We start from the raw sequence: 15,589 nt of genomic DNA, 5'->3' as shown, positions 1-15,589 counted from the left end.
TCTGCAGTTTTTTCTAAATCTGATTGGCTGAGAGCTATGTGATATAGTCAAGGTTGCCAAGTCTGCAGTTTTTTCTGAATCTGATTGGCTGAGAACTATGTGATATAGTCAAGGTTGCCAAGTCTGCAGTTTTTTCTAAATCTGATTGGCTGAGAGCTATGTGATATAGTCAAGGTTGCTAAGTCTGCAGTATTTCCGTGCAATTATGCAATTATATTTTTATTACTTTCTGGTTCTCAAAAATTTTAATGGCTGAGAGCTGTGCAATAAATTCAAGGTTGCCAAGTCTGCAGGTTTTCCGCAAAAGCATACAATTTATTTTGATTTCTTTCTGGATCTCAAAAATCTGATTGGCTGAGAGTTGTGCGATATATTTAAGGTTGCCAAGTTTGCAGCTTTTCTGCACAATTATAGTTACATTTGGATTTCTTTCTAATTCTCAAAATCTAATCTGAAAACTGTGTGATATATTCAAGGTTGCCAAGTCTGCAGTTTTTCTGCAGTAGCATACAATTTATTTATATTTCCTTCTGGTTCTCAAAATCTGATTGGCTGAGAGCTGTGCGATATATTCAAGGTTGCCAAGTCTGCAGTTCTTCTGCGCAGTGGCTGTGGGTTGTTTTTTTTCTGATGATGCTGAAAATAAATATGACATTTAATACACGAACTAAGAGCTGTGCGATATATTCAATGTGGAAGTAGGTTGTTTTTGTTCCGCATATAATCTGAACAACGGCGACGTAGTGGCGCAGTAGGTACTGCTGTTGTCTCACAGTAAGAAGGTCACTGGTCAAAGCCTTGGGTGGGTCAGTTGGCGTTTCTGTGTAGAGTTTGCATGTTCTCCCTGCGTTCGAGTGGGTTTCCTTCAGGTGCTTCGTTCCAAAGACATGCTGGTCAGGTGAATTGGGTAAGCTAAATTGTCCGTAGTGTATGAGTGTATGTGGATGTTTCGCAGGGATGAGCATCAGCTGTGTAGAAACGTGCTGGATAAGTTGGCGGTTCATTCCGCTCTGGCGACCCCAGATTGATAAGGGGATTAAGCCGAAAACACAATGAATGAATTAATATGTGAAAAACTTTAGTGTCTAAAACTATAAAGGTGTCTCTGAAGATTGGAGTAAATGATGTTAAAAATCAGCTTTGAATAAATTACACTTTAAAATACATGTAAAAAGAAACGGTTAGCTTAATTTGTAATAATATTTCACAAATTTTACTGTAATTTTGGTTTGGTTTTAAATTCATCCCTGTTTAGCCGAAGAGACTTCTTTTTTTAGTGTTGTATCATTTTTAACTAACAAAAGCATTTATTATATGTTTAGAAAGCATAATAAATACAAGTAAAGTGTTTAATGGTTTTAATTATTTTTTAATAAAAATATTTCAAATATTTCAAATATTTCATTAGTGTATCATCTGTAAATCATAATAAAAAAGTATGATGCTGGTACATTTTGTTAGTTTTAATGCATCTGGCAACCAAAAACACTTTTCTGATGTAGTTTGATGGACAGCAGGCGTGTGGACGCTCACTAATCTGCCTCAGAGTGTGTGAGTCTGGGTGAGGGTTGATTGCGATGCACCGTCACCGTGGCGATGGTGGTCATTTTTGGGAAGCGACCCCTGACCTTTGAAGAGCAGAGGTCAGTGGAGGCGTCATGAGAACCTGTCGCACTAGTCTGTGTGTGCATGTGTGAGAAAGACAGAAAGAGAAAGCGTGAATCCGAGTGTGTGTGTTTAAACTAGCACTTAGCACATTCATTCAAAGAAACATTCAATGCGGTGTTACACATCTTAAAGGGACAGTTCACCCAAAAATAAAAATGTACTCACCATTTGCTCACACTCAAGTGTTTTCTTTTTCTGTTTAACACAAAAGAAGATATTTTGAAGAGCGTTGGTAACCATTGACATCCATAGAAAGATACAGAGATTTTTCTACATTCTTCAAAATATCTTCTATTGTGTTCAACAGACGAAAGTACGGAGTCCCGGAAGGGACGTGATGGTGGGAAAAAAAATTGGTGAAAAAAAAAAAAACTTGCTGTATAAGCGCTGACAGATGCGCTCCAGACAATAAACTGATCCCAGATCAGCTTTTGAATGTGAGAGATTTTGAATATGGGAGGGGGATCTATTTGTTCAAACAACACAATTGTTCAGTGTATCTGAATTTTAACGATCTAGGCGCATGGTGTAAAAGCTAAGGGCGTGTCCAAATCCAACTTTGCTATTTTAAGGAAGGAAAAACACACTCTGCGCCCTGGTGCATGGTCTAACAGGGTTGTGCTTATTCTCTTAATGAGTTCTGGGTGTGTTTTGAGCATAACGTGCATTAAACCAATCAGAGTCTCATCATCTGTTCCCTTAAAGAGTCAGTTGCGTCACACCATAGTGCATTTGCTATTTACATGGCGGACTTTGTAAGTGGAAAAACTGAACGCTTCACTAGTAAGAAAACAGTTAAACAGAGCATCTGCAGGGCGAGGATAAAGAACGAGCCTCCTCCATTCAGCCTCTTTACTTTGCTTTTACTCTTTACTCCTTTACTTTCGTGGAGTTAGGAAACTGCGTAAACTCGCTCCACTGAAGACATCCATCAGCCTAAATATTTAATTTTGTTGGTTAAACACAAAGATTTGTTTCAAAACTATTTCTAAATTCAGTTCTAATTTCCAGCAAAAAAAAAGAACAATAATGACGAAATGGCCTCAACAACTAAGTTATATTAAAACACACGTACTATTCTTATGCCCCATATGATGATGCAGGCGTCTCCAAAACCTGACAGGTGGACAAATAAATTTTTTTTTACATTTCAATCCTTTTTTTCATATGTAAAGTATGAAATTTGTGTGTTGCTGTTTGCTCTGCACTGGACTATAGAGCAGCTTTCAGTTGGTCAATGGTCTATTTCAGTTTCTCAAAATAGCAACGCGCCAACAATGCGCCATAACACACCTCCTTTATAGACCGGCACACCCATGAATCTGCAAAGTGGCACACATGGATTTGCTATTTAAACAACATGGTGCAAAACGGGAAAATTACTGTTGTGCTTGGCTGAAAGTAGCAACAAATCGCACCAAACACATCTTGCATCTTATTGCGCCGAGTGTGTGATAGGGCCCAAACAGTTCCTGAAATTGCATTTTGAGACTTTAGAGACACTTTTGATGGTGTTTTTTTTTCTTGGCACACTGTTTACAGGATTTTACTTTAAATACAGAAAGTTTTTTGGAGTTATTATAATGATATGTTGTATTATTTGAGATTATTTCTTATTGACAAGAAAAATGGTGGCTCAGCCAATGGAATATTGAATCTGTTTGTTCCTCTTGGTGCTCCGGTTTCCCCCACAGTCCAAACACATATGCGGTACAGACGAACTGGGTAAGCATAATTGTACGTTGTTTATAAGTGAGTGGATGTCCCCCAGAGATGGGTTGCGGCTGGAAGGGCATGCGCTGCGTAAAACGTGCTGGATATATATATATATATATATATATATATATATATATATATATATATATATATATATATATATATATATATATATATATACACATAATTTTTTTGCAAAAAATACAACTTGGCAGTTGAATGAAATTAATTGAAAAAAAAAATAACAAAGCAGTCATAACATATGCATAAACATGAAATGAGTATGTTTACTCCTATTATTTGATGGGAAATAATACTACATGCCATTTAATGTGCAATTAATATTGTAGCATTTGCTCTATAAGCCACTTTGGATAAAAGTGTCTGCTGTTGCAAGGGAAAAAACTCATATTACCAAAACAGTTGACACGATTAGATGAGTTGTCAGAAATTGTACCTGTGTAAAAGAAGTATATTAAATAAATAATTTATTAGTAAAAATAATAACACTTTTTAAAATGTGTTTGCATATACAGTTGAAGTCAAATTATTAATGCTCTTATTAAATTTGAATTCTTTTATATTTTTCTCCCAATTTCTGTTTAATTAAGAGAAGATTTTATCAACACATTTCTAAACATAGTTTTAATAACTCATCTATAATAACTGATTTATTTTATCTTTGCCATGATGACAGTAAATAATATTTGACTGGATATTATTCAAGACACTTCTATACAGCTTAAAGTGACATTTAAAGGCTTAACTAGGGTAATTAGGCAAGTTATTGTATAACAGTGGTTTGTTCTGCAGACAATCGAAAAAAAAAATACTGCTTAAGGGGGCTAATAATATTTTTTAATGTTTTCTTTTCTCCTTTATTTTTATGGCAAGAACAAATTACGTTGTTTATACAGAGATTTTATCTATTTTATATTTATATATTTTATATATAAATATAAACCCATTTAAAAAAAAAAACCTAAATACACTGCCTAAAAAATAATAATAATTGTAAAAAAAAATAATAATAACTGCCAAATTTTATACAATGAAAGAAGAAGAAATTAATTAATTAATTAATTAATTAATAGTAAATACATAAATAAATAGAGTGACAGTAATGGGTGATACGAACAGGGATAATGCTGTGCTATCTTACAATGGTAGGGTAAAGCTTGAGGTTCTGGACAGAGAAAGAAAAGACTAAAGGATTACAGAAAATTAAATGTTTTTTTAAGCTAAAAATAAAATAAATAAATAAATACATAAAAATAAAGCAAATTACACTTTTTCCATAAGAAAAAATAAAGGAAAAATTTTAATCCGTTTTAGCCTCAAGATCCATAATAATTTTGCCCTCAACTGTATGCATGAATGCAATTTTTTTAAAGTCAAAAATATAATCTCAGTTCTATAAATGAGATTTGTGGATAGCATGCGTATAGGGTGAGAGATTATTCTTCCTTCACATCTCTCCCTCTCTCTCCCCCATCTGTGTCTCGGAATGTGCGTGGACGGCTCCTCTATTGTCCTCATCCATATGGCCACATTATGGGCTGCTGTCACCAAGCAACTGCAGGTTCTTTTAGCCGTTGCCATGACTAAGACTCTGTAATGACGTAGTGGCTCCCCATGCGCCTCTCTTCATTATAGATGGAAGGTCCTTTTAAAAAGTCTGGCCACCTCCCCCGAAAACCCACCCAAAACACACACACACACACATACTCGTTACTCAGCCTCGTAACCTCCTTAGCTTCCAAAGGGTGACTGGAACTAACAATCCCACAATGCTGGCTGAAAGAGCTGGTGTGGATATTCATACAGGCTCTATTGTGTTGGAGACTGAGAGAGAGAGGAGGGTCCCGGGACGCAGGGCTGTTAACAAACCCATAAACTACAGGAACACAGGCGTTTCAGCTGTACAACGCTTCGTCAGATAACCTCAAAAACCCCTCTCGCTGGCAACATTTGAATTCAATGGCATTGTTCATAGCCGTGATTGTTTTTATTTATAAAATGAATGTTAAAGAGGGCGACAGGGTAGCTCAGTGGTTAGCACTGTCGCCTCACAGCAAGAAGGATGCTAGTTCGAGTCCCAGCTGGGCCATTTGGCATTTCTGTGTCGAGTCTGCTAGTTCTCCCCACTTTGGCGTGGGTTTCCTCCGGGTGCTCTGGTTTCCCTCACAGTCCAAACACATCCGCTATAGATGGATTGAATGAACTAAATTAGGCGGTTCATTCCGCTGTGGTGAACCCAGATTAATAAAGGGAGTAAGCCAAAAAGAAACTGAACGAATGAATGAATTGGCTGTATATGAGTGTGTGTGCATGAATGTTAGCAGTGCCGGAGTGGGACTCCTTTTTAGCTCTGGAGTTTCAAGCCTTAGACCGGCCCACCTCAGTCAACGACTGACTATATTAAAATAAGGTCATTTCCAATTCAGTTTCAAATGACACTAACACGTCTTTTTCAAGGACACAGCTGCTTTAGAACTTCAAATGCTTTTCATAAATATGAGAACATTAATTCTTTATAGATATCCAGTCCTTTGTAACAGTCGTTACACACACACAAAAAAAAAAAATTACCTCTACATACGTAACCCAAACAGTTTTTAATGTCTTAACACTGAAAATGAAAAATATAAATAATACTCTGGTGAGGTTCTAACTCCGATCGGCGGCATCATAGCGTGACGTGCTAACCACTAGACTATGATAGCGCTGTTACGTGTTACACAGTCATCCTGCAAATAGTACCTCTCTAAAACGATATTCAGTAACTGAAATACAGAGTACTGGCGTGCATAGGATACCCTGAGCTCTCTTTAAAACATAATTATGGTAAATTGGACCAGTTTGGTTAAAGCCGACGATCTTGACTGCCACCTTCACCAAGCTGCTCAACCTGTTCTTATTCGACAAACTCAGATTAATGTACCAAGCTAAAATGCAGAAATTGTTTATGAAACAGTATCATCATAGAGGTACACAACCAAAACGATCTAAGTTTGATCAGAAAAAAAACTGTGCATTAGGTTGAAATTTTAACATATTGTCAATAACGACCCCTAGATATTTATGTGCGTCAACAATTTCAATGTCCAAACCTTTAGTATTTGTTATGCTCGGGGTAGGAGAAGCCTTCCTATAATCTATCATCATGTCTTTTCGCAATAGTGCAACCAAAAAAAATCTAAGATCACACCAGTGTGACCAGCCATTAAAAAGACGGTTACTGTGTTTATTCAATTCAATTCAATTCAGCTTTATTTGTATAGCGCTTTTACAATGTCGATTGTGTCAAAGCAGCTTCAGTCCAAACACATGCGCTATAGGTGGATTGAATAAACTAAATTAGGCGGTTCATTCCACTGTGGTGAAACCAGATTAATAAAGGGAGTAAGCCAAAAAGAAACTGAACGAATGAATGAATTGGCTGTATATGAGTGTGAGTGCATGAATGTTAGCAGTGCCGGAGTGGGACTCCTTTTTAGCTCTGGAGTTTCAAGCCTTAGACCGGCCCACCTCAGTCAACGACTGACTATATTAAAATAAGGTCATTTCCAATTCAGTTTCAAATGACACTAACACGTCTTTTTCAAGGACACAGCTGCTTTAGAACTTCAAATGCTTTTCATAAATATGAGAACATTAATTCTTTATAGATATCCAGTCCTTTGTAAGTGTGTCGTTACACACACACAAAAAAAATTTACCTCTACATACGTAACCCAAACAGTTTTTAATGTCTTAACACTGAAAATGAAAAATATAAATAATACTCTGGTGAGGTTCTAACTCCAATTGGCGGCATCATAGCGTGACGTGCTAACCACTAGACTACGATGGCGCTGTTACGTGTTACACAGTCATCTGCTGCTATTGATGTCTACCAGGGGCGGACTGGGACTAAAAATCAGCCCTGGCACTGTAGCCACACCAGCCCACATTACCACACCGACACAGCCCCATCCACGGACACGCACATTCACTACTTATATTGTTGTACAGATGGTGAAATAATGTAAGCAGTACCATATTTTACGCAGCTGATGTCCTCCAAGCTGCATCCCATCATTGGGAAACCCCTATACACACACATTCACATACATGCACTACGGCCAATTAGGCCTACCCAATTCACCTATAGCACATGTGTTTGGACTTGTGAGGGAAACCGGGAGGAAACCCATGCGAACATGCAAACTCCACACAGAAACACCAGCTAACCAGCCGAGGTACGAACCATCGACCTTCTTGCTGCCGACAGTGTCCTTTCAAGTCTCTTTCAGTTAATGTTATGCATTTGGCAGCGTCTGATTTTAGAACAATTTTTTGCTTTCTCTTGCCTTTTCGGCACCGCCTTTTCTTTTTTTTTAACGGTCCATCTATCTCTGACAATTAGCTTGTGTTGCACTTACTGTTTGTTTGACATTCTTGCCAGATTTTGATTACGTCTGCCCATTTTGAAACCAGTCAACCATTGCCGATTGGGCCAACGCTTAACATTTATTATTATTATTACTATCATCATCATCATCATCACAATATTCACTTCTTGCAAGAAAAAAACATGTAAAAACAATACATATTAAAAAAACTTTATTTAAAAAAGAGCATACCGGCCCACATTTAAAAAAATGGTCCGGCCCTTCTGGCATTTGCCAGATGGCCAGTCCGCCCCTGATGTCTACTCTGTTTGCTTACCCTACTCTTTTTCTCCCCATTTTAGATTTCTGATCAAGTTATGTCAGTTTTATAAATGTATTGAATCACCTGATTTTCATTAAGCAGGTGTAATATTCATTCATATTAATTAATATTCACTAAGTTGCCACTGTTTGGGGTGGAATGGGGTGCAGCCGGCAGGTTAATGATGATCATCATCAACCTGCGGGCTGCATTTTGCTCACTGGGCTGCAAGAAAAAACATAAAATGAGCGGAGCTGCGGCAAAATAATGAATAAAAAGACTGAGGCTATGGTCAAATAAATAAATAAATAAAAAGTGCAACTGCTGAGAGTGCAAGCAGTTAGGGACACCGGCCCTCGCGGCCAAAAAACGGATCGGCCCACCGGGAATTCTCCCGGTTCTCCCGATTAGCCAATCCGGGCCTGAATGTGAGCATGTATAGTAGGGATGCACAAGATATTGTTTCAGCATCAATATCGCAATGTGCGCATCTGCAACAGTCACATTGCAGAATTTGTAATGTTAAGGGATTTCTGTGATGGGGTTAGATTTGAGCAAGAGCCATAATTTAAAAACATGATGTTTGTGGAGTTTACCCATAGAGTGAAAGCTTATTATCTGTGCATTCAGGAACACAAATTTATACCGTTTGTAATTGTGTGAGTGTAACGGAGGCCAGCTAGTGAGTGCTGTGCAGGTAAACCTCACTCCTCTGACCTCTAAAGGTGCTCTGGGCTTTAGCCTCCTTGGTAGAGCAACCGACTCCCATGCGGAAGGTCGCCCTGAGCGGGTTGGGTGGCGTTGGACCAGCGGTGTTACATAAGCACTTGTTTTTTTTTTTGCTCTATTGTATTTATGTATGCTTTAAAATGTTTTTTTTTTTAAATATTTTATGCATGATTCACACCTGGGATATTTCCAAATCAGTCTAAATTACTCATTTTTAAAATCGTGCTATTCATCTCAGGGCTCTAGAGTGTGACGTCAGACTCAGACTCAACTTAATTATCTCTAAAATTGCAGCAAGGTCATGTAACACAGGCAAAATTTTGTGTACATATTAACAAATTATTACCACACCACATACTATACAGATTTTTTTAGGTGGATCTCCCTCCCTGCTGCACTCATTTAATGTCCTAATAGCCACCACTATCAAATAATTTCTAATTCTATGTGTCCTGCAAATAGTACCTCTCTTAAAACGATATTCAGCAACTGAAACACAGAGTACTGGGGTGCATAGGATACCCTGAGCTCTCTTTAAAACATAATTATGGTAAATTGGACCAGTTTGGTTAAAGCCGACGATCTTGACTGCCACCTTCACCAAGCTGCTCAACCTGTTCTTATTCGACAAACTCAGATTACTATACCAAGCTAAAATGCAGAAATTGTTTATAAAACAGTATCATCATAGAGGTACACAACTAAAACGATCTAAGTTTGATCAGAAAAAAAAACTGGGTATTAGGTTGAAATGTCAACATATTGTCAATAACGACCCCTAGATATTTATGTGTGTCAACAATTTCAATGTCCAAACCTTTAGTATTTGTTATGCTCGGGGTAGGAGAAGCCTTCCTATAATCTATCATCATGTCTTTTCGCAATAGTGCAACCAAAAAAAATCTAAGATCACACCAGTGTGACCAGCCATTAAAAAGTGACTGTGTTTATTCAATTTAATTCAATTCAGCTTTATTTGTATAGCGCTTTTACAATGTCGATTGTGTCAAAGCAGCTTCACATAATTGGTCATAGTAACTTGATCAGGGTAGTTCAGTTTTTAGTGTTTAAGTTCAGTTCAGTTTAGCTCAGTTCAGTGTGGTTTGAAGTCATTATTGAGAGTCCAAACACTGAAGAGCCAATTCATCGATGAGTAACTCTTCAGATCCTGAACCATGCGAGCCAGTGGCGACAGTGGAGAGGGAAAAAAACGTCACCAATAGGAAAGTGGAAAAAAAAACCTTGAGTAAACCAGACTCAGTTCGGCATGACCATTTTAATTTCTCCGCTGGCCAAAAGTCTTGTGCAGAGCTGCAGTCTCAGCAGTGGGCTGGAAGCTGGCCTCAGCGAAGACTCGTCTGTCCCTGGAGCGTCACTGGAATCAGTCTCATGCTCTCGACTCCCCCATGACCACAACAGCAGCTGCTCAGGATACAGCCTGGTCCTGGATATGGACACCTTGGGATCATCTCGTCGCTGGTCTTGGATCAAAGCGGTGGCGCTGTAGATGACCCCCAGACTCTTAAACTGAAGGGAGAGGGTAATGACAGAATCATCTGTGGGAATGGATGATTTGTTTAAAGTGGATCGTGTACCTATAAGTTATAGTTTTATTGTCATTTAATTTTAGGAAGTTTGTGGTGAACTAGGATTTGATGTCTGCAAAGCAGTTAGTAAGGGATGAAGGTGGGAGTTTGGGTTTGGTTGATAGGTAGAGCTGGGTGTCATCTGCGTAGCAATGCAATGAATTTGGTGTTTGCAGAAAATATAACCAAGTGGAAGAAGATAGATGATAAATAGCAGGGGACCCAAAACTGAACCCTGGGGCACACCGGTAGTGACGGGGACTGATGACGAAGTGAAAGACTTTAATTGAATGAACTATATATGTTTTCTGTAAACATGCAAAACTAATTTATGATCTCAATCAATTATGGTTTGTCCTGTGCATAACCTGAGTTGCACAATAGCACAGCTGGAAGAATTAAGCAATTGTTGCAAATTGGAAAACATATTTCCCAGAGATGGGTTGCAGCTGGAAGGGCATCCGCTGCATAAAACATATGCTGTATAAGTTGGCGGTTCATTCCGCTGTGGCGACCCCAGATTAATAAAGGGACTAAGCTGAAAAGAAAATGAATGAATGAATGGAAAGCATATAAATTATGTGCAGTTTTGTATTATTATCATCATCATTATTTAATAGGTATGCTGCTGTCAGTGCTTATTTTACACTGCTTCTGCTGGATTGGAGTCAAAATTAGAGTCAGACGGGACACACTGAACAGTGTATTTAAAATGTAATCCTGTGCTTTTTGCTTGGGTTGTATGCTTTTTACATTCCTCTGTGTGACTAGTCCACTACTGCTGCTGGTACTAACCAGTGAAATCAGGTCACACACTCTCTTAAGTGTGACTGACGTGTTTTTCTGCATTGATTTGCCATATGACCAGCTAAGCCTTAAGAAAGAAAGGGTATTTTGGAGACTCAGACAATAACTGTTGCACTTTACAACTGACTGTAAGCCATTTTTAATGTTCAAACCACTTGGTGCTGAAGTACTGAGGTCATATGTATTAAACAAGACTCTTAGTAAGACTTAGTAAGAAATTTCACTATATCTGTAATGCTTAATGTTACACTTAAAGGACACCCTGGAGAACTTTTTTTTTATTTTAACAGATTTGTTTGTGTTGAGCATCAGTTAAGACAATGTTAGCACCTGTCAACTTTAATTGTGGGGAAAACTGGATAATTTTGAGCTTTTGTCAGCTAATTTCAGCTTCCGGGTTTAAAATGATTTTTGGGGCGGGATCAAAATCGGCGACGTAGCGCAGAACTACAAGTGCAATGATGACGCGTTGGTTTCTCATTATTATTCATAGCGGAGTTTTCTTATCCTATGAGAAGAGCCGGCTGCTTAATTATTCATGAGAGCACGTGCAGCACGCGAATTAGAGAATGGCGGACGTTGACTTTTATCAGGAGTTCGTTCACATTCAGACACATCACTGTGCTGCTGTGTTTGCCTAAATCCTCTATATTGCCAGTAGGGCTAATGGTTAAAATAGACAGGTCAGGAGACCTGCTGCACTGAGTCTGCATTCAGATCTATAATAGACCCGGGGATTGAGGGAGAATCCTCATTTATAGTGTTTACATGAACACACTATCTTTATAATGATATAAATTGTGGTTATGTGTATATGAAATAACGAATAGCAAATGTAGCAAGGCATTAAATTACTGCTTATTTCTTTGCATTTTAACGTTGTAAACTGTAAACTCATGCGTCTCCTCAGGGTTTGTGTCTCATTTTGTGAGCAAACTGTCAAAAGTTGTTCGCTCCCCTTCTCCCCTGCTGGCCACGCCCACTCCTGCCAATGCTCGCGGAGCTCCACGCCCATCAATCATGCATCTTTTGAAAAAATTCTGAAGTAGACTTTAACCGAAAGTGGGGGGTGTCATGGCCCTTTAAAAAATGATGGGTTGTCAAAAGTCAACATTGGGTCAAATATGGACAAACCCGACACAAAAAAATTACTTTTTAGATTAGATTAGATTAGATTCAACTTTTTTGTCATTACACATGTACAAGTACAATGCAACGAAATGCAGTAAAGCTCAGGGGAGAGCGCGAATGCAGTCCCCCACTACCAGAAATTGTGCAGTCGAGATTCCCACATTTGGGGAATTCGCAGGAGTCAGCTTGACTGGAGTGCAATGGCCAAGCCTCGCCCTCGGTGAACCATCTTTCTGATCATGGTATCTCCCCTGCCAGGTAAGTCTTTTTTTACTGCTTGTTCAAACTACTTATTTGAATACTTAGTTGAGACAACACAATTCTTTGTTTTTTGGGGGGGACAACTTAAATGTTTTATGTTTATTCATTCTTTCATTTTGTTTTCGGCTTAGCCCCTTTATTAATCTGGGGTCGCCACAGTGGAATGAACCGCCAACTTATCCAGCATATGTTTTACACAGCGGATGCCCTTCCAGCTGCAACCCATCTCTGGGAAACATCCCCACACACTCATTCACTACAGACAATTTTAGCCTACCCAATTCACCTGTACTGCATGTCTTTGGACTTGTGGGGAAAACCGGAGCACCCGGAGGAAACCCACGTGAAGGCTGGGAAAACATGCAAACTCCACACAGAAACGGCAGCTGACCCAGCTGAGGCTCAAACCAGCGACCTTCTTGCTGTGAGGTGAACGTCCTACCCACTGCGCTAGCTTTCAGCCCTTGTTTATGTTAATCCACTTAAATTTGTAAACACAATCAAGCTAACTTAATCGATTTGTGTTGAGGCAACGTGAAGAAAATGTGTGGAACCCAGCATTTTTACAGTGAATGTTGGGTTCATTTTTGTCAAATAATTTTAAATGACACTTTTTAACCCAGTGCTTGGGTTGAACCAACATTGGGTTACAACAACCCAGCATTTTTACACTAACATTTATGAATTTGTGTAGCAACAAACTGAAAAGTACATCCGGAAATGACAGAATATGTGGGATATCATGTGAGATCAATGGAGAGATTTCTTCAGCACATTTCTAAGCATAATAGTTTTAATAACTCGTCTCTAATAACTGATTTATTTTATCGTTGTCATGATGACAGTAAATAATATTTGACTAGATATTTTTCAAGACACTTCAATACAGCTTAAAGTGACATTTAAAGGCTTAACTAGGTTAATTAGGTTAACTAGCCAGGTTAGGGTAATTAAGCAAGTTATTTTATTACGATGGTTTGTTCTGTAGACTATCGAAAAAATAATTAGCCTAAAGAAGCTAATAATTTCTACCTTAAAATCATGTTTAAAAATTAAAAAGGCTTTTATTCTAGCAGAAATAAAACAAATAAGACTTTCTCCAGAAGAAAAACTATGATCAGACATACCGTGAAAATTTCCTTGCTCTGTTAAACATCATTTGGGTAATATTTAAAAAAGAGAATATATTTTAAAGGAGGGCTAACAATAGTTAAAAGTTGTTTTTTTTTCAACTTCTTAAACATAAAAGTTTTAATATTTATTTATTTATTTTTCATGACGACAGTACATAATATTTTACTAGTTATTTTACTTTAGTAAACTTTAGTTTGCTTTAAATTCTAGTTAAAGGGTTAAATAGGATAATCATGCAAATTTATTTTAATTAGGCAAGTCATTGTACTACATTGGTTTGTTCTGTAGACCAGTGTTTCTCAACCACATTCCTGGAGGACCACCAGCTCTGCACATTTTCCATGGTTCTGTTGGAAATCGCATTCCACTCAGTAGGTACTGTATTTGAATTTGAATTTACTACTGGACTGTTAGAAAAGTGCTTTCTATACAGTATGAATGGAACTTGGATGTACTACATTCACCATTTTGATGCGATAACGTGACCTACAGTACCCACATTAGTTGCGTCACTTCACTCCCATTAATTAATTTTCTCACAGTGCTTCATGGGATAGTGCAGCACGCATCGGATACACACTTCAGAATCTCGCCAGAAATAGTAAGTCATCCGAGTACTTCTCATGTACTGTTTTTTTTTTAATTTGATGAATTCAGACATACTACTCTACTCGCATACTGTTTTAGCATACTGCATATGGAAGCATGTGATTTTGAACCCAACCAATGTCTCCTTAACCAAACCCACCAGATTCAGATCATCAGCTCATTAGCAGAAACTGAAAGACCTGTAATGGGTGACAAAGGAGACATCCAAAACATGCAGTGCTGGTGGTCCTCCAAGAACGTGGTTGAGAAACACTGCAATAGCCAATGGGGGAAAAAAATTCCAAGACTTAAAATATAAAATAAAAATATAATATAGATAAATATAAAACAATATAACTTGGGAAATATAAAACAATATATAGATATTTTGGTCTTTAAATATTTACGCTGCCGGTTGAGGTTTGGGGTATTTTTAATTTTATTTTATAAAATTATTCTGTTCATCAAGGCAGCATTTATTAAATGTAAAAAAGTGAAATGTTTATTAAAATTTTAAATAACTGCTTTCTTATTGTATGTAGTTTCAAATGAAATTATTACTCCAGTCTGTGTTGCTTTTATTACTATGTTCATTATTAATAATAATAACAACAATAATAATAACTAATATTAGAGCGATTTCTGAAGGATGTGACTCAAAAGACTGGAGTAATGAAGCTAAAAATTCATCTTTAAAATCCCTGGAATAAATTATTAAATTAAATTATAAACTGCTTTTGAACAGTTATTTTATAGAGCAATAACATTTGACAATTTTACAACTTGTACTGTATTTTTGATGTATTAAATGCAGCCTTGGTGAGCAGGAGAAGCTTATTTTAAAACATTTAAAAATCCTACTGACCCCAAACTTTTGACCGGCGTACATGACAACAGCCAGAAACAAGAAAAAAATCACAAACATTCATATTCGTGTCAAAACTGTAAATTTTTATTCCAAACCACATTCATTCAACAAATTAAAGACAATAAAAAAATTACAAAATAAATCCACATTTTCAAGGAACATCCGTGAAATTCAGGAGAATCCCAAAATAATTTCGCATTTTTCCACAGTGGATGAAAATCCTGCTGCACTTGATTTCGAGCAACAGTGTGAGTTTGAGAGTGTCTGAAAAGTCAGGATTTTGAGTCTCGAGTTTGTCCTGCTGACTGTCCAAGTGTAAAAAAACATCTCATCTTCAGCACTTTCGGTAAACATCATCCATCAAAACAGCTACAGATACTAAACGCTTAAGTCTTACAGCCTT

At 37.6% G+C, this 15,589-nt stretch overlaps 1 non-coding gene across 1 annotated transcript; it reads right to left on the bottom strand.

Moving 5' to 3' along the window:
- Positions 1 to 12,437: 12,437 nt before the first annotated feature.
- On the bottom strand, positions 12,438 to 12,601 carry LOC137496397 (U1 spliceosomal RNA). The gene has a single exon (XR_011016707.1). It is a non-coding gene; the product is annotated as a U1 spliceosomal RNA (small nuclear RNA).
- Between the last annotated feature and the right edge of the window lie 2,988 nt (positions 12,602 to 15,589).

The sequence above is a fragment of the Danio rerio genome, chromosome 8 (genome assembly GCF_049306965.1).
Source record: "Danio rerio strain Tuebingen ecotype United States chromosome 8, GRCz12tu, whole genome shotgun sequence".
Classification (NCBI taxonomy): Eukaryota; Metazoa; Chordata; class Actinopteri; order Cypriniformes; family Danionidae; genus Danio; species Danio rerio.
The sequence above is the reverse complement of the archived record's forward strand: the minus strand, read 5'-3'. Positions and strand labels throughout refer to the sequence as shown.